Genomic DNA, 27,067 nt, shown 5'->3' with positions numbered 1-27,067 from the left:
CCGAGGGGAGAAAAGACAGATCTGATGCAAAAGCAGTCTCCCGCTTCCTAATTTCATAATATGAAATGTATTTAAACTTACAAATGTTTATAATTCCCATTAAATCATTACTGTCATCCCTGGGGAAGAGGTCAACTTCCCCAGTAACTATATTGAGGTAGAAAAACTAAAATTCACAGAGAAGGCACTGTGGCTTAACACTCAAAAAATAAAATCACACATATTCTTTTATAGCCTTTATTCTTGAGTGTAAATTTTGAAATCTTAAAAGGAGTTTGTATGATGTCCAAAAAAAAAAAAAAGTAAAACCAGAAACGTAAAAAGATACATAATCCAGAGAATTTAAACACCAGTTTTTTCTCTAGATGAAGAAGCAGACAATTTTGATGAAGTAGCTGACACCTGATGTCCAATAAAACATCTAGTTCAGCTCAGGGACCTTTGACTTTCCCATTGTTTACAGCAAAGGAATTCTGAAAGTGAATATTAGAACACTTCCTCCAACAAATGTGCAACATGTGCCAGTTCATAGATGCATAATAAACTTCTAAGAAACCATGTTGACAGTTTCATTGCTTTTGGTAAGACCCTACAAATACTTGGCCATATTATAGTAAACATTCCAGTTATCTTTTTTTTAAATTTTTGCTTTTTGACCCCCACATCCTTGATCAAGACAGGGAAAGGATAGAGATACAAATTACAAAAAGGTATTTTCTCTCATTTTAAATTAAATGACTTCTTAGGGAATAATCCAGAATAATTCTTTACGATTGTACAAAAGGTTCATCGAATCAATGATTTTTTCCTTTGAGTCCTGTTATTTTATTGTGTTGCAGAAAGTTATTTTCTTTTCTCAAAAGTGTTAAAATTGTTTATCTAATGCATCTGCTGCTTCATATTCTATATCAACAATAACAGACTTTGTTTATAAACCATTACAAATAGCACACATTGGAAATTTCAGACATGTTGGAAAGATCTAATAAGAACATAATCAGAAATCCAGAAGGGTTTTTATAGTTTTGTTCTTTATCAATAATATTCACAACCACAAGAAGAAAATGATTACACAAGCCTAGAAGAGTCACTTGTTTGGATCCAATTCATACATGGCTTTCTCCCATAACACTGTTTCAACATTCCAAATCAGTTAGCACAGGTAACAATTTTTAGAAAAGCTTGCATAAAATGTCTGGTCTTGTCAACTGGCCCTTTTACCTCCTCAGGCTGCCAAGCTTTAGAAATGAAGTTGTAGAAAATTCTTTTCCATGTAGTATAAGCACCCTTTCTTGTAAGACCCATGACTAATATATCCCAGGTCTGTTTAACCTACACTGATTACACTGATGTCCCCATTGACTTCCAGTTTAAAGAAAGCTGCTTCTATGAGCTTTGTGGCTGCCAGGTTTCCTAAGCTCTGCCCTGAGTACTCCTCATTTTGACCTCCTGGACACTGAGAAACCTGTATGGTTCTGGAATTGCTATGAGCAATCCATGTGCTCTTAGATTCCTGCGTTCTCTCTGTTTTGTGAATTTATATGTCTACAGCACCCCTGTAGGCCTGAAAAGGTTGACTTTGGCTGTGAGACAGGAAACATTGCATCCATGTGGAATCAGATGAAAAGGGAACCTTCTAACAAAGTACTAAACATAAATCAAGGTGGGGGGAACAGAATGTTGTAGATTATGGTCTCGGCTGAATGCACTTTATACGTTCTACCAAAACACTCCAGTCTGAGGTTGAAATGTTTAGTTATCACTTCACTCATGTTAGTGAAATTCATGCCCATTGGGTTTGATGGTTGGATTAAATGCCAGGTACAAGTTTTCTACTCTGCAGCGTGAAGAGGTGTCTCTCCTTTTGGAGTTCACTTCTTTTTGAACTAAATAGTTTCCTTTGTACCACAGATATGCACCCAATCACCCCAAACATATCTGCTTTCTCAAAAATGTTTTTAGTGCAACTGGCTATTTTGTAGGAGTGATGAGAAAATGCAGGGAAATTTCTGTTAACTCTTTACCTTTTGTCATTTTACAAGGGCCTCTGAAGTTTCCTTTAACTTTATGTATGTATGTATGTATGTATGTATGTATTTGAGAGACAGAGAGCTCACATCCACTGGTTCCCTTTCCCAAAATGCCTGCAATGTCATGGATTGGGATAGACTGAAGCTGGAAGCCAAGAACTCATTCCAGGTTTCCTGTGTGGGTAACTAGAACCCAATCCATTGAGTCATCACCACCGCCTCTCTGAGTCTGCATAGCAAGAAGCTGGAATCAAGAGCTGGAGACAGGTAGCAAACCCCAAGCACTGTGATGTGGGACGAACACATTTTTTTTTAAATCCACAATACTGTGAAGAAAATTTATTTATTTATTTATTTATTTTATTTTATTTTATTTTATTTTTTTAACTTTTATTTAGTAAATATAAATTTCCAAAGTATAGCTTTTGGATTACAGTGGCTTCCCCTCCCCATAACTTCCCTCCCACCTGCAACCCTCCCATCTCCCGCTCACTCTCCCATCCCATTCACATCAAGAGTCATTTTCAATTATCTTTATATACAGAAGATCAATTTGGTATATACTAAGTAAAGATTTCAACAGTTTGCACCCACACAGAAACACAAAGTGTAAAGTACGATTTGATTACTAGCTATACCATTAATTCACATAGTACAACACATTAAAGACAGAGATCCTATAAGGGGAGTAAGTGCATAGTAACTCCTGTTGTTGATTGAACAATTGACACTCTTGTTTATAGCATCAGTAATCACTCGAGGCTCTTGTCATGAGTTGCCAAGGCTGTTGAGGCCTTTTGAGTTCGCCAACTCCGATCTTATTTAGATTTTTTGTTCTACTTAATACTATTGGTTGAACTCTCTAATTAGCATACAATTATTCTTAAGTGTTTAAATTTAACTGAAAAGTGATCCCTGTTAAATATAAGAGTGGGAATGAGAGAGGGAAGAGATGTACAATTTGGGACATGCTCAATCGGACTTGCCCCAAACAGTAGAGTTAGAAACGTGCCAGGGGATTCCAATTCAATCCCATCAAGCTGGCATGTACCAATGCCATCTCACTAGTCAAAGTGATCAGTTTCAGTTCATAATTGATCATAATGATAGGATTAAGAGTCGAAGGGATCACATAAACAAGACTAGTGTCTGCCAATACTAACTGAAAGAATTAAAAAGGAGAGAACAATCCATGATGGGAAGTGGGATACACAGCAGACATAGAATGGCAGATGTCCTAAACAGCACTCTGGCCTCAGAATCAGCCCTTAAAGCATTCGGATCTGGCTGAAGAGTGTGGGGAGCAGCCCGGACTGGACTGAGTTACTGGAATTAAGACTTATTCTATGCATCTGCTCTCCTCTGTGGGGAGCAGCTCGGACTAGACTAAGTTACTGGAATTAAGACTTATTCTATGCATCTGCTCTCCTACAATATGGCGCTGGGAGAGGAGAAAACAGCTTCTACCCAGCTGCCTCCAGTTCAACCAATAAACTGTAGGACCTACTCCTGATTGGAGGAGAGCAGCGTACTCGGCGTGTGGGCAGCCGAGTTGGGATTGGCAGAAGAGGACTATAAGGGAGGAGAGAGACGGCATGCACCGGGAACATCTATGGGGAACATCTAAGGGAACCCGTGCAGCCCCCGAGAAAGCCGGCCGGCGGTGTGCCGCTCCCCTGCGGAAGTGGGGAATGTGGCCAGGGGGAACTGCCCTTCCACGGAGGTGGAAGGGATAGTAGCCAACCCGGGAAGAACCAGCAGCAAACCCGGGGAGGGCCAAGCAGACAGAAAGAACAGCGCAGGGTCCTGTGTCGTTCCTCCACGAAGAGGGGGAGCGACATAATGGTGCCGTGACTCGGATATGAAGCCTAGGCAGGACTCTGTGTTGCTCCCCCACGAAGAGGGGGAGCGACAAAGAGTCCATGAGAGTATTTGAGGCATGGAAGGCCAAGACACTCTGGCAAAAAAACCTAAATGAAAGATCTCTGTGATCTCTGTGAGTGGGATCCCAGTGGAAAGAATGGGCCATCAAAGAAGGAGATACTTTTCTCTGAAGGCATTTTTTTAAAGATTTATTTGAAAGAGTTACAGAAAGAGAGAAGTAGACACAAAGAGAGAGATCTTCCTTCTGCTGGTTCACACCCCAGTTGGCCACAATGGCCACAGCTGCGCTGATCTGAAGCCAGGAGTCAGGAGCTATCTCTGGGTCTCCCACATGGGTGCATGGGCCCAAGGAGTTAGACCATCTTCTATTATTTTTCCAGGCCATAGCAGAGAGTGAGCAGCCAGGACTCAAGCTGGCGCCCATATGGGATGCCAGCACTACAGGTGGCAACTTTACCTGCTATGCCACAGCACTGGCCTCAGGGATGAAGGCATCTTAACTGGTACCTTAATCACTAGACAAAACTCCCCTTCCCCTTTTAATTTCAATGAGCACATAAATGAACAAGCTCAAAGTTGCATACATAAGACAAACAGAGTAAACCTTTTTTCTATCTAGAGAGATGGCTGGTGTTCATCTTGTGGGTTTTCTATCTCCTTGTGACTACACTGACAGATCATCAGATCTCAAGGTCATAGTTGGTGGAGGCTAGAACAAATAGTCTAGGAAATACATCAAACACTAACTTTTCCCACTTTTTACAAAGAGATAAAATATTTTCATACAGAACAAAAGTTCTCAAAGTGTAGTCCCTAGGTCATTGGTAGCAGTATCACTTAGGGACATTTTAGAAATGTTAATTTTCAATATCCATGCCTAACTTACTGAATCAGAATTTCCAGGAGTGAGCCCCAAAATCTATGTCTGAACAACCCCTCCACAAGATTCTGATGCACAATCAAGTTAGAGAACCACAGATATGGAGAGTCACCACGTAGAGTTCCACCTGTCACCCCTAACTCCATTAACAATGGAATTTTTCTGCCGGATTGATTTTCAAAACCATTTGGATCAATTCAAATACAGTTCTCCTAAAAGTTTCTTCTTCTTTTTTTTTTCTATCTATCTATCTATCTATCTATCTATCTATCTATCTATCTACAAGTCAGAGTTACACAGAGAGAGAAGGAGAGGTCCTCCATCCATCGGCTCACTCTCCAATTGGCCACAACAGCTGGAGTTGCACCCATCTGAAGGCAGGGGCCATGAGCCTCCTCCAGGTCTCCCACACGAGAGTTGGACCATTCTTCACTGCTTTCTCAGGCCATAGCAGAGAGCTGGATCGGAAGTGGAATGGCTGGGACTCGAACCAGCGCCCATATGGGATGGTTACCGGTGGGAGGGAGGTTATGGGGGGGAAAAAGCCACTGTAATCCAAAAGCTGTACTTTGGAAATTTATATTTATTAAATAAAAGTTAAATAATAATTATAATATATGGGGGCCGGGCTTTGGTGCAATGGGTTAACGCCCTGGCCTGAAGTGCCAGCACCTCATATAGGTGCTGGTTCCGGTCCTGGCTGCTCCACTTCTGATCCAGCTCTCTGCTACGGCCTGGGAAAGCAGTGAAGGATGGCCCAACTCTCGCGTGGAAGACCAGGAAGAAGCTCCTGGCTTCTGGCTTCTGAGGAATGGCGCAGCTCCAGCCATGCGGGCAATTGGGGAGTGAAGCAACTGATGGAAGACCTCTCTCTCTCTGCCTCTTCTCTCTCTCTCTGTAACTTTGAATTTCAAATAAATAAATACGATCTTCAAAAAAAATAATATATGGCCTGAAAAATCAGTTGCTCTAAGCATAAACTTGATCCTTATTGTCTAGCAACCCAATTCAAATACTCATAGAGCACAGGCTAATGCAGCAAGAAGGGTTTGTGATGCAACACAAACAATTGCCATAAACTAATTTTATTGCATAGCAAAATTTTTCTTGCATTTATGCATGGCATTATTACATGGGAAAAATTCTTTCCTTCCAAGAATAGTCATATTTTTAAAATAATTTCTAACTACATCATCTTTCTACCACACAAAAATACTTAGTGATCATTTCTCTATCCTTAGAATTTAATATGGTTTTCTAGTGCTATGGAGCAGGGGGTAAATAATGAGTATCTGTAAATAAGTATTTGAATAAATAAATAATGCAGAAGAGATGCACTATGGTTTGGCGGGAAAGTCATAAATTTGCCACATATAGAGAGCTAGGTTTATTTTTGGGCACACTCATTAATTTACTACAAAAACAGGGATTTGAAAATATTTTTAACCTCTTGGGGCTTCATTTTTTAATCTATAAAATGAGGATACCAAAATGTATGTTCATGGTCTTTAAATGAAGATTAAAAGAGAACAGTCTGTGTAAAATACTTCATATAACATTTACAACCAAATAACTATTCAATGAATTATAGTTTCTTTCCTTCCTTTTCCCAGTATGATAATGGTACTCCTTTTTTTATGTACAGGACTTTCTTCCTCGGTGATGATGTAATACATATTATAAGAAAAGCCACACATGTACAATGAGCAAAGTACACAGGAATTGTAGGGTCACGAATTTTGTTTGAGCTTGTTTGTGATGAGTTCCTATCTGCTTTTATAAGGGTGTGGTGCTGACATAAACAAAGAGGACCCGATAAGAACTTTCAGAATCATTGCCATCTGTAACATTCAGTGAAGCTATGCATGCTCTTGAGCACTCATTTAAATCTTACACAACATCAGAATTTCTTTTAATTTTGAAGGAGACTTCACTTAGTCCATCCAGGAGAGTCCTTCCTTATGGAAAAAAAAAAAAAAAAAAAAAAAAAAAAAAGAAAGTTCTCCTCAAGTGGCAAAACAGAAAGAAGCCCTTTTTGCAGACAGTCCCAGAACACATAGAGAAGTAATGCTGACAACATCAGTCAGGAAATTGTTCTTGGTTTTCCCTAGAGTTCAAATCGGTTGAACTTCCCAAGGAGAAATCAACAAATAGTAAATTGGACAGAGACTTGGAAGAGCAAGCATCAGATGCCGTGCACACATGCCTGGGAGGAAAGGCTTTGCTAAAAAAGCATGTCCTAGGCCATTCTGAGTCCCACCCGGGTCTCTGAGGCCATACTTCCCTTCCGAGCAGGACACACATTCACACTTGCTATCTGAATGACTTTGACTTTTCCATTCGGGGATACAGATCCTCAGTCCAATATTTTAGGGCAGCACACAAAAAGGCCTTAGTGACTTATGGACAGGAATTTCTAAAGGACTCATTGGATCAAGAGAAGGACTGATTTTTCCGAAAGTCATAAGATCAACAGATAGGAGAGTGGGTAGTTTTCACCGAAACGCTAGTTGAAATCTTAGTGTAGGATTAACTAGCTTTGTATCATTTCCTTGCATTTATCCCTTTGATCAGCTATTTGTCCTGTCAGCACTGCCTGGATTTCCTTATCTGTATCTACTCCACTTGCTTCTGTGGAGAAGTAAAAACCGTCACTCTGAAACTTGATCGCACTATGCCTCAGTTTTATCATTTGTAGAACAGGACTAGTGCTTTCACTGAGATATTGGGCAAGAACATAAATTATATTGAAAGAAATTTCTCTCATTCCTAGCAAATAGCAGATGCTCAGTACATTCAGTAGAATCTGAAGTCATTTCCATGTTTTTCTCTAATACATACTTTTCTTTAAGCACTAAAAGTTAAATCAAGAAATCTATCAAAAAGAAAAAAATCAATAATCATATGAAATATCTTATCCTCATGCCTAAGCATTTGGAAGAACAAACCATGATTATGTATTTATTTGAGATATCTTATTTTGGAATGTAGACCTCAGATTCATATGCAACTCACTAAGACCTAATCCTGATTTTTTAATGGTTAAAAACAAGAAGGCTCATAAAACAATTATTCCAATTTAGACCCATCCAATTAGATTCCTGTCTGGTCCCCTAAAAATAGACTTAAGTATGCATAATTCACAAAATGTAGTCTTTTATGAATTTGTATCAAATATTTTTAACTTCAAAGATGAATGAAATTGAGGATCAGAGTAACATATCAATGACTGAGTTTTTCTCATTTAGCTTTGAGTCTTTGAATATTGCAGGACTTACAGGAAATACTTTACATTTTTATCTCAATTGGTAATTTATACTATTCAAATTATCTAATCATATTCATAATAACTCAGCTGTTGATATGGAGTTTCTACCTAATAGAGAAGAGTTGAATTTCTTGAGAAAGGAGAGGCTTGGTCCTTTATCAGATTATAAACCCAAACAAATATCACTAATAATCTTTTTAAAAAGCATTCAAATATACTAGGAATTTATTGCCTTTAGGTCATAAAGATATGTCCCAGATTTAAAATTATAAATTTACCCAGAGTTGGTGTTTCAGGGGAAATTTTTTTTTTTTTGACAGGTAGAGTGGACAGTGAGAGGGAGAGAGAGAAAAGTCTTCCTTTGCCGTTGGTTTACCCTCCAATGGCCGCTGCGGCCAGCGCGCTGTAGCTGGCGTACCGCGCTGATCCGATGGCAGGAGCCAGGTACTTATCCTGGTCTCCCAAGGGGTGCAGGGCCCAAGCACTTGGGCCATCCTCCACTGTACTCCCTGGCCACAGCAGAGAGCTGGCCTGGAAGAGGGGCAACCAGGACAGAATCCGGCGCCCCGACCAGGACTAGAACCCGGTGTGCTGGCACCGTAAGGTGGAGGATTAGCCGAATAGGTTATTTTTAATTTCTTCTTAAAATTATATAAAATACATAGCATCAATTTCAATAAATTGATTTATTGTAACTTCTGAGGAAAATATCATAATTTGTTTTCCTAAAGACATTTGAGTTAGTATTAATCACATATTCTTCAACCTGAAACTTATCCTTACTCTTCAAGTTCTTTTGCAAAAAAGGCAATAGAATCCACAAAAGACACAAATAATGCAAAATATGAAATAATGATCATAAAATTATATATTGGGAAATTGTATTCATATGTCACCCAAACAAATCAAAGCAAAAGTTATCAAAATAGATAATGGTCTTGGCTAAAATATAAAAACCCTAAAGAACAATCAAGCCTTATTTTGGTCAAGTTCCAAATGCTTTTCCAATTCTCTCCACCACTAAATTTTAAAATCTGTAACAATGTACAGTGTCCAGTAAAATTTGAATTTGCACTATCACTGAATCTGTTCAACCATCTAATAAGATGGCCCAATGATGCATATTGTTTTTATTTATTAACTATGATGTAACTGGAGACTGCAGTCATAGTCAAGAATTTATACCCTTCTCTTGCCACCGCACAACACATGCAAAGCAGGTGCCTTTTTATTCATTAAAATCAGATTGGGTGGGATCATTTTTATCTCATGTTATTATGTATCTAAGAAACCAGACATAATAAGGAAAAGATATGCCAAATAGGAGAATAAACAATAGGGTACAAGAGATTCAAATATTTTGCAACCAGAGGGAACTGCATAGTACCAAGTTTCCAAATGGTTTTGTTTTGGTACAAAGCTTTCTCTACAAAAAGGAAAGTTTTTCTCAATTTTTTTACAAACTCCAAGGATGAATTAAGCTCCACACAGAAACCAAATCCATACGGCCCATACTTTCTGAGTTTCTGAAAGTCAAAAAGGGCCTTTTATGTAAAAGAGAAGTCTGAGCCCATGGCTCAGTTGTGCGTGCCTTCTCAATCCTTTCATCTGTTTCTTAGGGAAAAGCTACCTTGCCAAGATCTCATCAAACATGACCCCATAGCATAGCATTAGGGTAAACATTAACATGCAGCCTGTTTTGCTGTAAAATCTAGAAGGTCGGGGCTGGTGTTGTGGTATAGCCGGTAAAGCCACCATCTGTGACGCCAACATCCTATCAGTTCATGTCCCAGCTGCTCCACTTCCAATCAAGCTCCCTGCTAATGGCCTGGGAAAACAGTGGAAGATAGACCAAGTCCTTCAGCTCCTGTACCCAGATGAACTTCCTGGTTCCTGGCTTCAGCCTGGCCCAGATGCAGTCCACTGCACCCATCTAGGACTAAAACAATAGATGGAAGATGTCTCTCTCTTTCTCTCCCTCTCTCTCTCTCTGTAACTTTGACTTTCAAATAAATAAATAAATCTTTTTGTTTAAAATGCTAAATAAAAAGTAGTAGGTTAAGAGAATTGTTAATAACCAGACTATAAGGCCGGCACGGCAGCTCACTAGGCTAATCCTCCGCCTGCAGCGCTGGCACCCTGGGTTCTAGTCCTGCTCGGGGTGCCAGATTCTGTCCCGGTTGCTCCTCTTCCAGTCCAGATCTTTGCTGTGGCCCGGGAGTGTAATGAAGGATGGCCCAGGTCCTTGGGCCCTGCACCCACATGGGAGACCAGGAGAAGCACCTGGCTCCTGGCTTCTGATGGACACAGCGCGCTGGCTGCAATGCACCATAGCAGCCACTTGGGGGTGAACCAATGGAAAAAAGAAGACCTTTGTTTTTGTCTCTCTCTCTCACTGTCTAACTCTGCCTGTGGGAAAAAAGAAAAAAAAAAAAAAACTACGACTGTAGGCATCCTCAAAACACATAAGTGGAAGAAGCCATCAACTGATATTTCCTTAAGATTTTATTTATTTATTTGACAGGTAGAGTTACAGACAGTGAGAGGGAGAAATAGAGAGAAAGGTCTTCCATCCATTGGTTCACTCCCCAGATGGCTGCAACAGCTGGAGGGCTGGAGTTGAGCCAATCCGAAGCCAGGAGCCAGGTGCTTCTTCCTGGTCTCCCATGAGGGTGCAGGGGCCCAAGGAGTTGGGCCATCTTCCACTGCCTTCCCAGGCCACAGCAGAGAGCTGGATAGGAAGTAGAGCAGCTGGGACCAGAACCGACGCCCATATGGGATGCCAGCGCTGCAGGCTGAGGATTAACCCACTGTGCCGCAGCGCCAACTCCTCCATCAGCTGATTTCAACCAATAGGCATAGACTTAGATGTGGTCCTTCAGTCTCATCTCCAACAGGTATCCCGTGTTGACTCTCACATTTTTCTTGGGTTCAACATTTTGAAAAGCCAGTGGGAAAAGATATCTCTACAGGGATTTAAACAGCACACATAAATGACTAAATCCTGGCAGAATAATAAAAACTTTAACCAATTTATGTAGTGTATGGCTTGATGAATACCTTCTTTCACTTGAGGCAATGAAGAAGTAAGAATGTCTTCCCAATCTTTAACAAGTACATTTGGGGCTGGCATTGTGGAGCAGTAGGCTAAGCCTTCACCTATGGCGCCAGCATCCCAATGGGCACTGATTCTTGTCCCAGCTGCTCCTCTTCTGATCCAGCTCTCTGCTGTGGCCTGGGAAAGCAGTGGAAGATGGCCCACGTGCTTGGACCCCTGCACCCATGTGGGAGACCCAAAAGAAACTCCTGAGTCCTGGCTTCAGATCAGCCCAGCTCTGGCCATTGCAGACATTTGGGAAGTGAAGCAGCGGATGGAAGACCTTTCTCTTTGTTTCTCCCTCTCTCTGTCTGTAACTCTTCCTCTCAAATAAATAAATAAAATATTTAAAAAAAAAAAAAGATTGCTCTTTCTCCTTCTCTCTCTTTATCTCTGCCTTTCAAATAAATCTTTTTTTAAAAAAAAGTACATTTTTACACTTGTTCTCATTAGGTGAAATTTCTCTTGAGACACCTTCCTGCTTCCCATATCTTCTCATCTTTCCTGCCTTTCTTTTTCTTACTGATATGAGATAAAAAAGATTGAAAGACATTGTGGAGGTTTTAGAGAATGAGAGAAAAGATTTCTAAAGTTTGGAGTAGATTTTGTGTCTAGAAGTCCACATATCCTTGTTATATATCTCGTTAAATACCCAAGTATGATTCCTGGCTCCAGCACCTAACTCCAGCTTCCCTACAATGCAGACCCAGGGAATCAACAATTGAAAGCTCAAGTAATTGGGTTCCTGCCACCCACATGGGAGACCTATATTGTGTTCTCAGCTCCTAGCTTTGGCTGTCATAGACATTTGGGGAGTGAACCAGCAGATGAAACCACTCTTTTTCTCACTGTCTTTCCTTCTTAAATGAATAAATAAAAATGAAAAAAATCTAATCTCCTCACCTTTTTTTTTTTTTTTTTTTTTTTTTTGAGAGGCAGAGTTACAGAGAGGGAGAGGCAGAGAGAGAGAGAGAGAGAGATCTTCCCTCTGCTGGTTAACTCCCCAAATGGCCACAAGAACCTGGGCTGGGCCAGACTAAAGCCAGGAGTTTCATCAGGTCTCCCATGTGGGTTCAGGGAACGTCTTCTGCTGCTTTCCCAGGTACATTAGCAGGGAGCTGGATCAGAAGTGGAGAAGGTAGGTCTCGACTGCAGCCCAGATGGGCACAGGTGGTGGCTTAACCAAGCATGCAACAATGCTGGCCCCCAATTCTCCTAACCTTAAATTTTGGTTATAGATATGTGATTTGTTAATTAGCAGAGATATAATTCAAAGAGTGTTTGAAAAGATGTAAAACAAAATCATTATTTTTTATCATGTGAAAATTAAAATTACCCTAAAAAATTATTGTCTCTCATTACGAATGCTTCTAATTTGAGAAAAGTACATGAATTAAATAACATGATGATTATTGTTATGTGTGTCTCTAGTAATTAGTATAGTGCCTACAAAACTACAATATAGAGTCTACAATGAATGCTGAGTGAATGAATAAATGAATGAATGAACATTCTAGAGACAGGCTATCAAAACAAATTAAGTCTTGCTAGAGTCCCTGGTTCCTTCTGGTTCCAAGCAAGTGCCAAACACATGCATGCCACATATGTTTTTCAGTACACTCTTCCCACTCCCATCCTTTCCTTAATGACTTGCTTTTCATAACAGGAACAGTTTTAGATAAATACCAGGTGAAATATGGTGACTAAATAAAGTTCTGGAAGTAATTTTTTGAGGTGCTAGAAGCTCCCACACATTGAGGGACCTCCCACAAGCAAGTTTCTGGGGGTGGATTCCAAATAACAGGGATTGGTGAAGTCTGCTTCCTGGAAGGCCAGCCAGTCACTTCCTTTAATCTAGCACTAGTTTAAGGAGTTAGCTAGCAACTTCTTTTTCCAAAGAAAGGGAAGAAAGAGATTTACCGAAAGCAGTAGGTTTTTTATGACCCTGGTGGGGAATGATGGGGCAGTCAGAAGTGCCACTCTTCCCTGGCAGGAACACTGTACAGTTGCAAACACTTATACCATGTTGATAGCGCTTTACGTCAAATAAAATTTAAGAATGCAATAAAAGTGGTGGAGAAATACAAATTGATGGGTGACTGTAGGAATGATACTAAGCTTGTTCTGACAAACCAAAATCCATCAGCTTTGGGAAATAAATTTTAAGCTTCAGAGTTTTTAAAATCACATTTTTAGCTGACATTTATCTGTTCAATTGCTGCATTTTCTTGCACATGGTTGGCACATAAAATACTAATCAACCTTCTCAAAAAACTCACCATATTTGTGCAAAATGCTCTGTTTTTTGGCAGAAGTAACTTATAGAAACAGTAATAGTCAGTGTTTACTTTTGAAATTAACTGCTCAGAAGAATAGCTTTCTATCTTGAGGTGACAGAGTTGAAATAATAGGATAGGAAGGCAATGGTTGGGTGTAGAGCTAACAAAGAGTGTTGCAGTAGTCGTAAAAAATGTCAGGGGGTCCTTTCTCCATCCTTTATTCTTCCCTTTCTCTCATACTTTAAGGTGAGAAAGGGAAACTCAGGAAGACACATGAATATTGCAGAAAATATAAAAATAATACATTTTCAAGTAGGCAGTATGTTTGATCCCCAGCATCAAATGCCCCTTCTAAATTTTGAAGACTTCATTTAATGAGTTGTGGAAAGAGAAAAGGACCCACCTTATGCTTTCTGAAAGACAAAGATAACAAATACTCCCTTTCCTCAATATGCGCTCCTTAATTCTGGCCTAGGTTCAATCAAATAGTGACACCTGAGTTTGAATTTTGAATGGTGGCGCCACCTTGACTTAGGTTACCCCAGAAACGGACTCCTGAGACAAGAATTCCGGAGTCAATAATTGATTAGGGAAATGTAAGGATAGCAGTGAAGAGAGAGGAGGGGAAACAGGGAAAGAGAGGCAGTCAGTGACAGGTGTGTCATCGAGTCAGCAACCACTGTGGGCTGGTCAGGGCCAATTTCCTCTGGAAAATGATATAAAACAAACACATTAGAGTCATTCCACCCAAGGAGAGAGGAAGTTCGTGTATTTATACACCAAGTCCCATCAGTCACTGGTTGAAGGCTGAGACATGTTAATTCACTAGTATTTTTTGGCCTGTCACATGCAGGACCAGCTTTTGGAGAGTCAGAGAATGCTTTTGGGAAAAGCGATGAAGATATTGGTATCCTGACCGAACCAATACAGTAAACCTGAGATTTTGGGGATGCAGGGATGGTTTTCAAAAGATGACTCAATGGTGGTAGCCCTCATTGTTAAATATCTGGGGATAGCTGTATTTGTAAATTTATATTTATTAAATAAAAGTTAAAAAAAGAAAAAGCCTATGAAAATTTTAAAAAAATCTGGGGATAATAGTGTACAGTAATGGAGAGATGGTAGCATTGTGACCAGAGTGTTCCTATAACAGCAATATCAGCTTTGATATCTACTGCCTCACCTCCTCCTTGTCCAAGCTTGATTCTCCTACCTTCTCCTTAATCCTGGGAATTATCCATTATCTTTCAAATGAATTTATTTTCTATGTAGCTAATGCTACATATGTCTCATATGTCAGTCTTTGACAAGTAGCAAAGAAAGTCCAGTACTAACAATTTCTTCTTACTTCCACTCACATTCCAGGAACTAGAACGGAGATTTATGGCCATATTAGCTGCAAAGGATCCCGAGAAATATATTCTGTCTTTGAAGCAGTCATGTGCCCAGATAAATTCTGTTCATATAAGAAAATAGGGAAACAGATTTGGGAAGACATCAGGCAGTTCACCACATGCAGTGTTTTCTGAAGAAGCTAGCCATAAAATAAGTCATGTGCAACAGCATTTCATTGTCAGATAGATGGCAGTTTCAGGGGCAGGTCATGGATGCCTTCTATGTGCCCACTCCCACTGCACAGCCTCCCATTATTCAACTCACACTTAAAGCCTCATAAGATGATCCCTATAAACATTTGGCTGAGAACACTCAGGCATACTTTCCAGATATCTATGACACTAGCTGAAATCTTCACTGTGAAGACGTAGTGCAATGAAAAATTGGTTGTGAAGGAGGCAGAACTTCGAGTAGCACAAGTCAAAGAACAGATGTACATGCATTTCTGGCTTGTAGCTAAGAAATATGGCCAAGGATCTGAATGGGACAATATTGGATGACTTCTGACAAGATTTTAGGGTGTGTTGTATTCTTGGAATAAGCATAAAAACATTTTGTACTAGGTGAATAGCCACCAAAATATTCATTGAAAAGAAAATATTAATAATGGGTAGACAATATGACTGCTTTGAGTCTTTCAATTTGCTGCCTTCGAAACCTGTTCAGTGTCTATTCAGTAGGCTCATGAAAACAGAGTGGCAAAGATGGATGCATATAAACATTATATATATTTCTCTCAGAGCAGCATGCTGGAGTCTGAGAACCAAAGGGTAGAACAGAGTGATGATCCAAAGGATGCATTTTCAATATTTTATCTTGTTCAAGATTCCAGAATTTTAAAACAAAAAAAGTTAACATTAAAAGAATACTTCCCACAGAGAACACTACAAAATTTCCACTGAATTACAAGTTGAGTGTAATGTAATCATTATGACCTCATAGCAGTGGGTGAACCAGGAAAACAGGAGCTAGAGTTTGGGCTGCAGGACAGTTCCTGACTATCAATGGCTATTTACTTTCATTCCTCTATGACTTTATAATTGCTGGCACTTCTGCTTCAAGTGTCATCCAACGCTTTTCATCTGTCCAAGCTCATCTTAAAATCACCCTCTATAAAGTCTTCCTTCAAACTCTCAAACCGAGTTATCTACCACGTCCTTTATGTGTATGTCATGGAGCAGTCACAGTCCTTTTCACATCACATTGTAGCTATTTATTTGCATTTCTGTTGTCCTTACTATGCTGCAAACCTCTAAGGATATTATTTATTTCAAGGACTACAACCTTTTATAGACTTAAATTTTAAACTGTAGAAGGAAAGTTATTAATTTTTAAAGATATATTCAGCACCTCCGTTGGCTAACAATTGTAACACCTATCATGATAAGTGGAGCAGAGAAAGCTCTAACTATGTCTTGTTCAAATTAATATAATTAATAAGCTTTTCTAAAATATATAAAATAATTAGAAGTGTAAGAAATTCTGAAGATAGGAGTGACACCAGAGTTAACAGAGAGATCAGGAATCAACCACAAAGAGGTGATTCTGATCATTTTGATCAGAATTTGGATTATACACAATTTCAAAACAGCTCTCTCTGTTGTATACTAGATAATCTCCCTCAAATATTTCACTAGAACCAGTCCTTTGTTGGAAACAAAGTAATTATATTCATTAATTATGATATAATTAATTAATAGTAGTATAGTTTAAATTATTTTATTAATTATATAATGATTAGCAGCAATTAGTGAACATATGTATGAAACTGCATACTACCATCACAATTTCTATTTTATAGAAAGTGCATATACAAGTATATCTTTGTAATATACTTGGATAGTGTGATTTTTCTTAAACTCCTATGTTAGACTGCTTTCTCAAAATACAACTAGCATTCACTTTTCAAAAAACTTTTATTTAATACATATAAATTTCAAAAGTACAACTTTAGGATTATAGAGGTCCCCCCCCCCATAACCACCCTCCCAACTGCAAGCCATTCCATCTCCTACTCCCTCTCCCATCCCATTCTTCATTAAGATTAATTTTTAATTATCTTTATATACAGAAGATCAACTTAATATATACTAAGTAAAGATTTCAACAGTTTGCATCCACACAGACACACAAAGTACAAAGTACTGCTTGAATACTAATTTTACCATTAATTCGCATAGTACAACACGTTAAGGACAGAGATCCTACATGTGGAGTAAGTGCACAGTGACTCCCTTTGTTGATGTAACAATTGACACTCTTATTTATGAGATCAGTAATCACCCAAGGTTCTTGTCATGACCTGCCAAGGCTATGGAAGACTCTTGAGTTCACAAACTCAGACCTTATTGTCATTATCTCTATAATTGAATACTTAAGTATCATTAAGAGACTAAAACAACCATTAAGTGCATTGTGTTAATATTACATAATAGATTATACAAAAAATTGATACTCCAACCTAATAATCTAATTCTCTATACATTTGGTACATTGTACTCAGAGTAAAAGTACTAGTAACTGGATTTTACTAGGCAAGATTTTTAAAGGTGTATCTCCTCTTATGTTTCCATCTTTATTATTTTGGATTTTTTTTAATAATAAGAAAAGCTACTTTCCTCCATCCAAGAAATTTCTTTCAATATGGAAATCATTAGTGCAAAATTGAATATGGAATTCAGAAGTGGGAAAATGAAGTCATAAAATAAACAGACTATTTGACAATAAGATTAATAACCCGAAGCCCAGAAAGAAGTTGACTTTTTCCTTACAAAGCTTCATATACTAATATGTATACATATGTATTTACTAATTTCCATGGTCATGCAATATTTGGGGTTGCTCTGGCCAGTCACTCTCCAAATTTCTAGCAAAGAGATTTTCAAAAGTCTGGGAACAAAAGAGTTAATGGAGTGAAATTGTTATTAAAAGATTTATGCTAACCAGGTGTTTGAGTTGCTTGAAAAGTCAACCATTTCACATACAACCTTTCTGTTGTAAATACTGTACCAGCAGAAGACAGATTAAACAGTTTTGTATAAAACTAGGGTATAAAAAATAGGGATAATGAAAAAAATGTTGTGTCCAACTTTTCTTGAGTAAATTGCCAAGCACGTGACCCTCAGAGTGCCAGTGTCCTTATACCAACAGTTCAAACTGTCTCAAGCAGAGACAACAGCAGCATTTGAATTTTTGAAATATAAATAGAATATCCATACCAGAAATAGATTAACAACTACCCTGAGTGTATGTATGATTATATATGTCTTGTGCAAAAATGCACTCAAAGACTCTGAGGTCATCACGGCCTGTAACATCAGATTGCGAGGAGACGTTCAGCTTCTCTGAGTTATGAGGTTAACCTGTTAACCCTGTCGCCTTCACACTATATCACTGGAAATCCTGCCTGTTTGGGAAAATTGTGGTTTTCAGGCTTACAGTTTTGAGCTTTCCTTGTACAAACTAACCACTAAAAAATGGGGGTGGGAGGAGGCTTTTCATGAAATGAGCATTGTAGAAACTAACCTCAGGGTTAAATAGGACAATCATTCACAGGTGGGATTTCCTGGGGTTTTGTAACTTTCCATGAAGGGATTTACATATGCCCAAAAGAAGCCACTGCTGACTTTTTTTTTTTTTTTTTTTTTTTTTTTAGCTCTTCACTGGGGGCGGGGTGTTTGCAGTTTTCAGTAAGCAGTGAAGTAACCCTATCTGCACGTGGTCACAGAGCTGTTGTGCTTTCTGTTTAGTAGGTCAGCATACTGCTGTCCTCTTCATTTGTGCCTGGGCCTATCACGCAAGGGCCGTTTGCCTCACAGAAGGTTTTAATCAAAGCAGCCAAACCAACAAAATAGGACATCCTGGGCAGAGTTATCCTCTCAACCTCATTTTGAACTGTTGCTTTTCCAGAGCTTTGGCAAATTTCACGATCAGCCACTTACTAAAGTGTTCACATTTAACGAGAGGCAATTTTTACGTAAGAAAAGACAGTCTTCTGTCACCCAGTCCTTTAAAATGTCAAATATCCATACTTAAATGAATAACAGTGCTACATTTTCCACCAATCTGCCAAACAGACTTAAGTCACAGAGTCCACACTGCTCTCCAAAACGACCTCTGCTCACATCCCTACAACCTGGATACCAATCTTAACCAAAAAAATGATTTGCTTACATTTTTTTGAACTTCTGTAAACATAAGAAGCTTCAATATTCTTCAGAATTAAACTCTGACTTATTTCAATCTCTGTAAACTTGGATCTCACAGAAAAAAAAAAAAAAAAAACAGCATATAAGTCACTGATACCGTTAAATGAAACAGAAAACAGAAAGAAAATTCTTGTCATCAAGAACTGCTTCCGTTCCAGCTGGTTTCCCTGTGAATCAGAGTTTCAGGTACAGCCACAGCCCAGACATCAAGAGGGTCACAACAGCCATGGGTCAGCCTGGCGCACATCTAGCAGCGTTTTCGCTCGAGACCATTCACCCTTCACTCACCTGTTCATAACATCTCCTGTCTGCTTCCCCTCCTCACCCCCATTCCCTCTCCCTCTCCTCTCCCTCCTCCTCTCCTCCCTCCTCCCCCTCTCCTTCTCCCTCCTGCTCTCCTCCTCCCTCCCCCTCCTCCTCCCCCTCCTCCTCTCCCTCCCCCTCTCCTCCTCCCTCCCCTCCCCCTCTCCCTCCCCCTCTCCCTCCCCCTCTCCCTCCCCCTCTCCCTACTCCTCTCCCTCCCCCTCTTCTCCCTCCTCCTCCCCTTCTCCCTCCCCCTTTTCTTCTCCCTCCTCTCCCTCCCCCTCTCGCTCTCCTTCTCCCTCCTCCTCCCCCCACTTCCCCCTCAGTCTCCCTTCTTCTGTTTCCCCCACTAGTTTGTTAGGTTTATGGATTCTACATTACAAATGAAACAAACAGAAAGTCCCATCTCTTTAAAAGACATATATAAGGTTGAAATTAGGTTAAAGAAAATAAGTTAAAAGTTCAATTCAGTTATAAAATAAGAGCTTCCTTTGCAGGCATATTCTAAGCCATCCTCAGAGTATATGTGTGTTTGGGAGTGTGTATCCTTGAGTGCAAGCAAGTACAGCAGCTCCCATGTGTCACCATTAGGGGTCAGGCCTCTTAGCCTTGCCTCATGGCACCTGCCCATGTGCCTGTTAATTTAGGATTCTGTTGTGGTTGTCAAACTCCCAACCCAGATATCGGCCCCTCTCTGGTCATTGCTGCTACTTCTGCCACAATGACCGCAATGATAGGGAATCTGGTGGGGGGTTATTCACAAATTGCTCCTCTCCCCCAGCCTGGGTCCATGGACAACAAGTCAAAAGGTCAATGCTGAAGGGTAGTGGATGAACACGCTCCTGGGAAGGAGTGTTGCAATTGCAGGACACACCCAAACAGCTTCAGTGCAACCTGAACATGCATGAGTGTTTCTTGGTACACATGTATGTCTGGGTACATTTGTGAGATAATCTCCCTTTTTGCCCTTTTTTTCTTCTCTGTTGAAATTTGTGAGGTCATATAACAGATTCCATAATCTTTGTAGTACTTCACCGAACTCTTAAGAGTTTATTTCCTTCTTTAAAAAAAGATTAGAATTAGTCAAAGTTTACACAATTAGAATTGGTCAAAGACTTTTTGGAGTAAAGTGAATTCCTTCTGGGCCTTTGGCTAAGATCAAGTGTTGAGTAAGGTGATTTTCATCATGCCACAGAATAACCTATTTTTGAAATGATTCTGTGGCAGTCCACATCTTGTAACACTTTTTACATATTTACACCTCCAAGTGAATTTTAAAAATAATTTATTTAGGTACTAAGCAAATGTGTATTAAGTAAGTACAAGAGCTTTGTTATATCCTAAAACTAGAGAAAAGAAGGAAACAGGTGTCATTCCTGCCTTCATACACTCAGCTTTTGGAAGCAGAAAAAGATATTTCAAGAACAGAGCATTATAAAGTTCTATTTTTAAAATAATATCTTGAGATCTGAAAGAATGAATGAAAGTTATTAAGCAAAAGGCCTATATTAATAATATTCTAAAATTCCTTTTGATGAAAGTTGAATTGTGTTGCCCCAGAATTCATATATTGAAATCCTAACCATCAACAACTCAGAAGGTGAACTTATTTGGAAATAGGGCCTTTACAGAAGTATTCACAAGAAAATGAGGTCATTAACATGGGTCCTTATCCACAAGTGCTGATGTCATATTGAGTAATTCTCCTAAAAGCCAAGGAATGCCAAAGATCACCAGCAAACCACCAGAAACTAGGAAAGAGGCATGAAGCAAATTCTGACTGCTCTCAGAAGGAACCAACATTGCTGACATCTTAATGCCAGACTTGTAGCCTCCAGAACTAATGAATTTCTGTTTTTAAGCCGCTTAGTTTGTGGTGGTTTATTATAGCAGCACTTGCAAATTAATATATCTTCTAAAACCAAACATTTCTATTCCTTTTTTGAAATGTAATGAATCAGAGGCTGGCATTGTGGCATAACAGGTAAAGCATCACACATAGGTGCCAGTCTGTGCCCTGGCTGCTCCACTACTGATCCAGCCCCCTCTTCATGGCCTGTGAAAAGTAGTGGAAGATGGCCCATGTGCTTGGGTCCCTGCCACCCCTGTGGGAGACCCAGAGGAAGCTCCTGGTCCCAGGCTTCGGCCATCTATGGACTGAACTAGTGGATAGAAGATCTGTGTCTGTCTTTTCCTCTCTCTCTGTAACTCTGACTTTCAAATAAAAACAAATCATTTTTTAATGTAATAAATCAGACAACAGAGGATGGGATGTAGTGATGATACAATTGAGGCAAATTATTAATTAATAAGATTTAAAAATTTTTAAACACTATAAAGACACCTGTGGGGAGCAACTGGGAGCAACTCGGACTAGACTAAGTTACTGGAATTAAGACTTATTCTATGCATCTGCTCTCCCACAATATGGCGCTGAGAAGGGAGAAACAGCTTCTACACAGCTGCCTCCAGTTCAACCAATAAACAGCAGGACCTGCTCCTGATTGGAGGAGAGCAGCGTACTCGGCGTGTGGGTAGCAGAGTTGGGATTGGTGGAAGAGGACTATAAAGGAGGAGAGAGACAACATGCACCGGGAACACCTGAGGAACATCTATCTGAAGGAACACCTGAGCAGCCCCCGAGAGAGCCGGCCGGTGGTGTGCCGCTCCCCCGCGGAAGTGGGGAATGTGGCAGGGGGAACCGCCCTTCCACGGAGGTGGAAGGGATAGTAGCCAACCCGGGAAGAACCAGCAGCAAACCGGGGAGGGCCGAGCAGACAAAAGAACAGCGCAGGGTCCTGTGTCGTTCCTCCACGAAGAGGGGGAGCAACAACACCTGCTCAGTTGAAACTCAATCCAAATGTGCTAAAAATGAAATTTTTTTCCCAAGTCAATAGGCTCTTATCTAATGCAAAATAAAGTCATAAGAACAAACTGTTAGGAAATATGGAAGTAAAGTTCACCAACATTGTGGTACTATACAAGGAAATTATTACAGAGGAGAAAATAGTCTCAATCTCATTTAGGACATGATCTTAAGCATAACAAATTCAAGTATGCCCCAAATTAAATAAAAGAAGGAAAGAAATTATTTTTCCCTAGGGTAAAAATGTAGTATTATAACTATACTATATTTCAGAAGGAAAATTGATTCTTATTTATCCCTAAAACTATTTATATTGCAACTTTATTAAAAATGTCCAATAGCATAACAGAAGTCATATCTTTTGAAAACATTGTTTTGAAGGTGACAGAAGAACCACAATGTAAATACAGAGCCAAATTTGGTTTCACTTGATCATCTCCTGTAATATTGTTGTAGAAACTACATAAAGACGACATGGTAAATATCAAGTTCATAATTATTTTATTTATAATTATTCTTTTTTTAATTATTCTTAGTCAATAGAACATTCAAAATTTAATATCCTTGACCAATAATTCTTGAACAACTATTTTTCCAGAAATTGTGAGCTTTTGTATTTAAAAAAATTCCTGCATTCTTATTTGTTCATGCATAGACAAAGACCTTACGACTTAATAATCATCAAAATAAACCTGTTCTCAATGATAGTTGCAGCTGACTTAGCATGTCTCCTGTGCATTTTATTTCTCCTATCACATAGCAAAGGAGTATAATCAACTCTCTCTCCTATCCTATTATTCACACAAAAAAGGAAACCAAATCTTTTTATTTTCTTCATTAATTTCTTACAACCTCACAAGTTCTCCTAAATGTTAGCAGTCACATAGCCAGTTTAGATGGTTTTTCAGTATTCATTCACACAATTTGCTAATAGAAGTATAGAATTCTACACAAATGATGAAGGCAAGAAAAGGAATGCACTAAATATCATTACAAAATCTATTCGATAATGGTATAATTTGGAAAAAGAAATTCTGCCTAACATTCGTTCTCTGTTCACATCACAACAGAGATCACAACAAGATATGATAAAAGAGGTGGGAGCCTCAGATGAAGCAGTTAGTGGACAAGATTCAGTTAGTGATTAATATTAAAAGATTTGGAAGCTGGAAATCAAGTAGGAATCTGTGAGTGAGTGACTCACAGTTGTTTGGAGCTAGTACATCAACAAGGAGTAGTAATAGTAAGAGTAGACATCAAAGTTAATGATGGCCAAAAGTTTGGGAGAACACAAGCAGTTCTATTTGAAGGCAGCAGAGATTCCTTTTTAGGTGATCTCTTACAATTTTTCACATCCACATAGTGTAGTTTCAGGAGCTAAACTTATAGATGTAGAGAAAGCAATGGAATATGAGTATAGAATATTAACAGAAAAAAATCAGGTTAGCTTCTGATCATTGGAATGGTAGAACAAAGATACTATGAAAGTAGGAGTTGGTACAAAGAAAAATAATTTTTAAAAACCAGTGACCATGTTCCATTTTCATCCATGATGGAGAAGCTATTATTTGGACTTAACTTCTCTCTATAAACAAGTATAAAATCTAGACAAAACATATATAACAACTGTTTGCAGGCACTGGACAGCAGCCAATGCAGGGCTATGGTTCTTGAGAGAAAAGAGGCAAACAAGATAAATATCACGTAAACCCAAGATTTCTCCTTGAGGGCATTTTCCAGACCACAGCTCAGGGAAATAGAGCCTTAGTAAAGATGGGTAGTCCTGCTTGGCAGCAGAAACAGAGATCAGAATTCAGGGCGACCAAGAGAAGTGGGATTGGAATAGCAGGGTCTCCAAGAGAAAAAAGCTATGGAGAAGGAACCATTGATTTAGTCAATTCTGAAGATGCATACATATGGGGCAAAACTTTGGAAACCTAGTTGAGAGTAACCACTAAAATGCTAGAGAGCAGAGCAGAGATTTCCAAGGCCATGTAGTTCAGGCATATCCATTTAACACCCAGAAATACCAAATTCTAGGATGTGCAGTAAATCCTTTCCCTACATGTAAGGGTCATGCCCTGAGGGTAAGAGTACACAAAGCTCAAAACTGCCTTGACAGAAAAAAGTGACCCACAAGTAATTCTATTCCCTGTTAGAAGAAAATTCAATTCTCTTTTAAAGAAAGTAACACAAATCAGAGCATCTACAACAAACACCAATGTTAGCTATGCAATCAAAAATTACTAAACATAATAAGTATCAGTAAGAAAAAGGAAGACCAATAATTGGAAGATAAAGTAATAAATACAGTTAGAAACAGGAGGATTTAAATAATAGAGTTAACAGATAAGGAATTACAATAACTACGATAATATATCTAAGAAAAGAAAGAAGTGATGAGCAGAAAGCATACAGAATATGGATTATAACACTGCATTAAAATCCATGAAAAAGAACAAAATACTCTAGAAAGACAAAATACCTGATTTGAACTTAAAAATGTTACAGACTTAAAAGAAGATGGGATGCAATAGAAAACTGAATTAGTGAATCTGAAGACAAGTCAACAAAAAATATCTCAATAAAAGTGCCAAAAGAAAAAGAAGTCACACAAAACAGCAACTCTTGTCACAGGAAGGGGGCCCAATTAACCCTCAAAGAATGTTCTAGAAATGCCCTGGAAATATTAAAACCAAGCCTTGAAAGAATCAAAGGGATTCTGAATAATTCAATGACATCCCACAACAAAGCCCAAAAATATTTAGAGAGATACAAAGAAATCCAGTACCCAACAACATAACATTCACAGGATGTGTATTGTTCTTGGGTTTTCATGCTGTACATGAAGTGCTGTATTATTTGAAGGTGGACTTTAAAAAGTTAAAATTGGGCCGGCGCCACGGCTCACTAGGCTAATCCTCCACCTGCAGTGCCGGCACATGGGTTCTAGTCCCGGTCGGGGCACCGCATTCTGTCCCGGTGGCCCCTCTTCCAGGCCAGCTCTCTGCTGTGGCCCGGGAGTGCAGTGGAGGATGGCCCACGTGCTTGGGCCCTGCACCCCTTGGGAGACCAGGATAAGTACCTGGCTCCTGCCATCAGATCAGTGTGGTGCACCGGCTGCAGAGCGCCAGCCGTGGCGGCCATTGGAGGGTGAACCAACGGCAAAAGGAAGACCTTTCTCTCTGTCTCTCTCTCTCACTGTCCACTCTGCCTGTCAAAAAAAAAAAAAGTTAAAATGTATTCTGGACATTTTCGAATAAGCACCCAAAATGGATTAATAATGAAGCTAAATGAAAAATAATTAGTACAAAAACTAATAAGAAAATTAGAACAAAAGTACAGTCATACTGACAAACTTAAGCAGTGGCTTAAGCCTCGGCTTGCAATGCCAGCATCACGTATGAGTGCCTATTTGAGTCCCAGCTGCTGTACTTCCAATCCAGCTCCCTGCTAATATGCCTGGAGAAGCTGCTAAAGATGACTCAAATGCTTAGGCTCCTGCCACCCAATGAGAGAACTGAATGAAGCTCCTGGCTCCTGGCTTTGGCCTGACTCAACCTTGGTTGCAGCCATCTGTGCAGTGAACCAGCAAATGGAAGATCTGTGTGTGTTTGTGTATGTGTGTGTGTGTATCCCTCTCTGTGTAATTTGAACTTTTAAATAAGTAAATAAATCTTCTAAAAAATGAAAATTATTGGCTAGGAGAAAAATATATATGTGTATGTGTACTTGAATCTAGGGTATATAAAAGATGCTAGCTCAAGTACTTCAATCCCTGTCACCCATGTGCAAGACCCAGATGGAGTTCCTGGCTCCTGGCTCCTGGCTTCAGCCTGGCCCAGGCCCAGCTGTTGTGGGCATTTAGGGAGTAAAATAGCTGATGAAAGATCTCTCTCTCTCTCTCTCTCTCTCTGCCTTTCAGTTAAATAAGTAAAGAATTTTAAATTTTAAAACATGCTAAAATATAAACCAATATATTATGCTATATAAACCAATAACATGGTCATTTGTGGGGAGCAACTGGGAGCAACTCGGACTAGACTAAGTTACTGGAATTAAGACTTATTCTATGCATCTGCTCTCCCACAATATGGCGCTGAGAAGGGAGAAACAGCTTCTACACAGCTGCCTCCAGTTCAACCAATAAACAGCAGGACCTGCTCCTGATTGGAGGAGAGCAGCGTACTCGGCGTGTGGGTAGCAGAGTTGGGATTGGTGGAAGAGGACTATAAAGGAGGAGAGAGACAACATGCACCAGGAACATCTAAGGGGAACATCTATCTGAAGGAACACCTGTGCAGCCCCCAAGAGAGCCGGCCGGTGGTGTGCCGCTCCCCTGCAGAAGTGGGGAATGTGGCAGGGGGAACCGCCCTTCCACGGAGGTGGAAGGGACGGTAGCCAACCCGGGAAGAACCAGCAGCAAACCCGGGGAGGGCCGAGCAGACAAAAGAACAGCGCAGGGTCCTGTGTCGTTCCTCCACGAAGACGGGGAACGACATAATGGTGCCGTGACTCGGATAGGAAACCTAGGAGGGAAGAAACGGGAAGAAGTGGGAAAATACCGGAGAGAGAGACTAGCAAAGAGCCTAGGGAAAAGCCGGACAGAAAAGGTGCCGGAAGAAGCTATTGAAAGCCTAGGCATAGACTCGGATATGGACTGTGGGAAAGAAGTTAGGATTTAAAGCGAAAGTGAAAGCTTTCATAGACTCGGATGCGGACTATGGCGGGGAAGCTAGGAGATTGAAAGCGAAAGTGAAACCTGGAGGAGGCTTGGACTCGGATGCGGACTGTGGGGAGAAACCGGGAGAAATGAGAGGGGAATAATGTTGTTGGAAGAAAAGTTAGGAAACATAC

The sequence above is a fragment of the Oryctolagus cuniculus genome, chromosome 14 (genome assembly GCF_051225735.1).
Source record: "Oryctolagus cuniculus isolate XC-2025 breed Fujian yellow rabbit chromosome 14, ASM5122573v1, whole genome shotgun sequence".
In the NCBI taxonomy this organism is placed as follows: Eukaryota; Metazoa; Chordata; class Mammalia; order Lagomorpha; family Leporidae; genus Oryctolagus; species Oryctolagus cuniculus.
Note: the sequence above shows the minus strand (reverse complement) of the source record.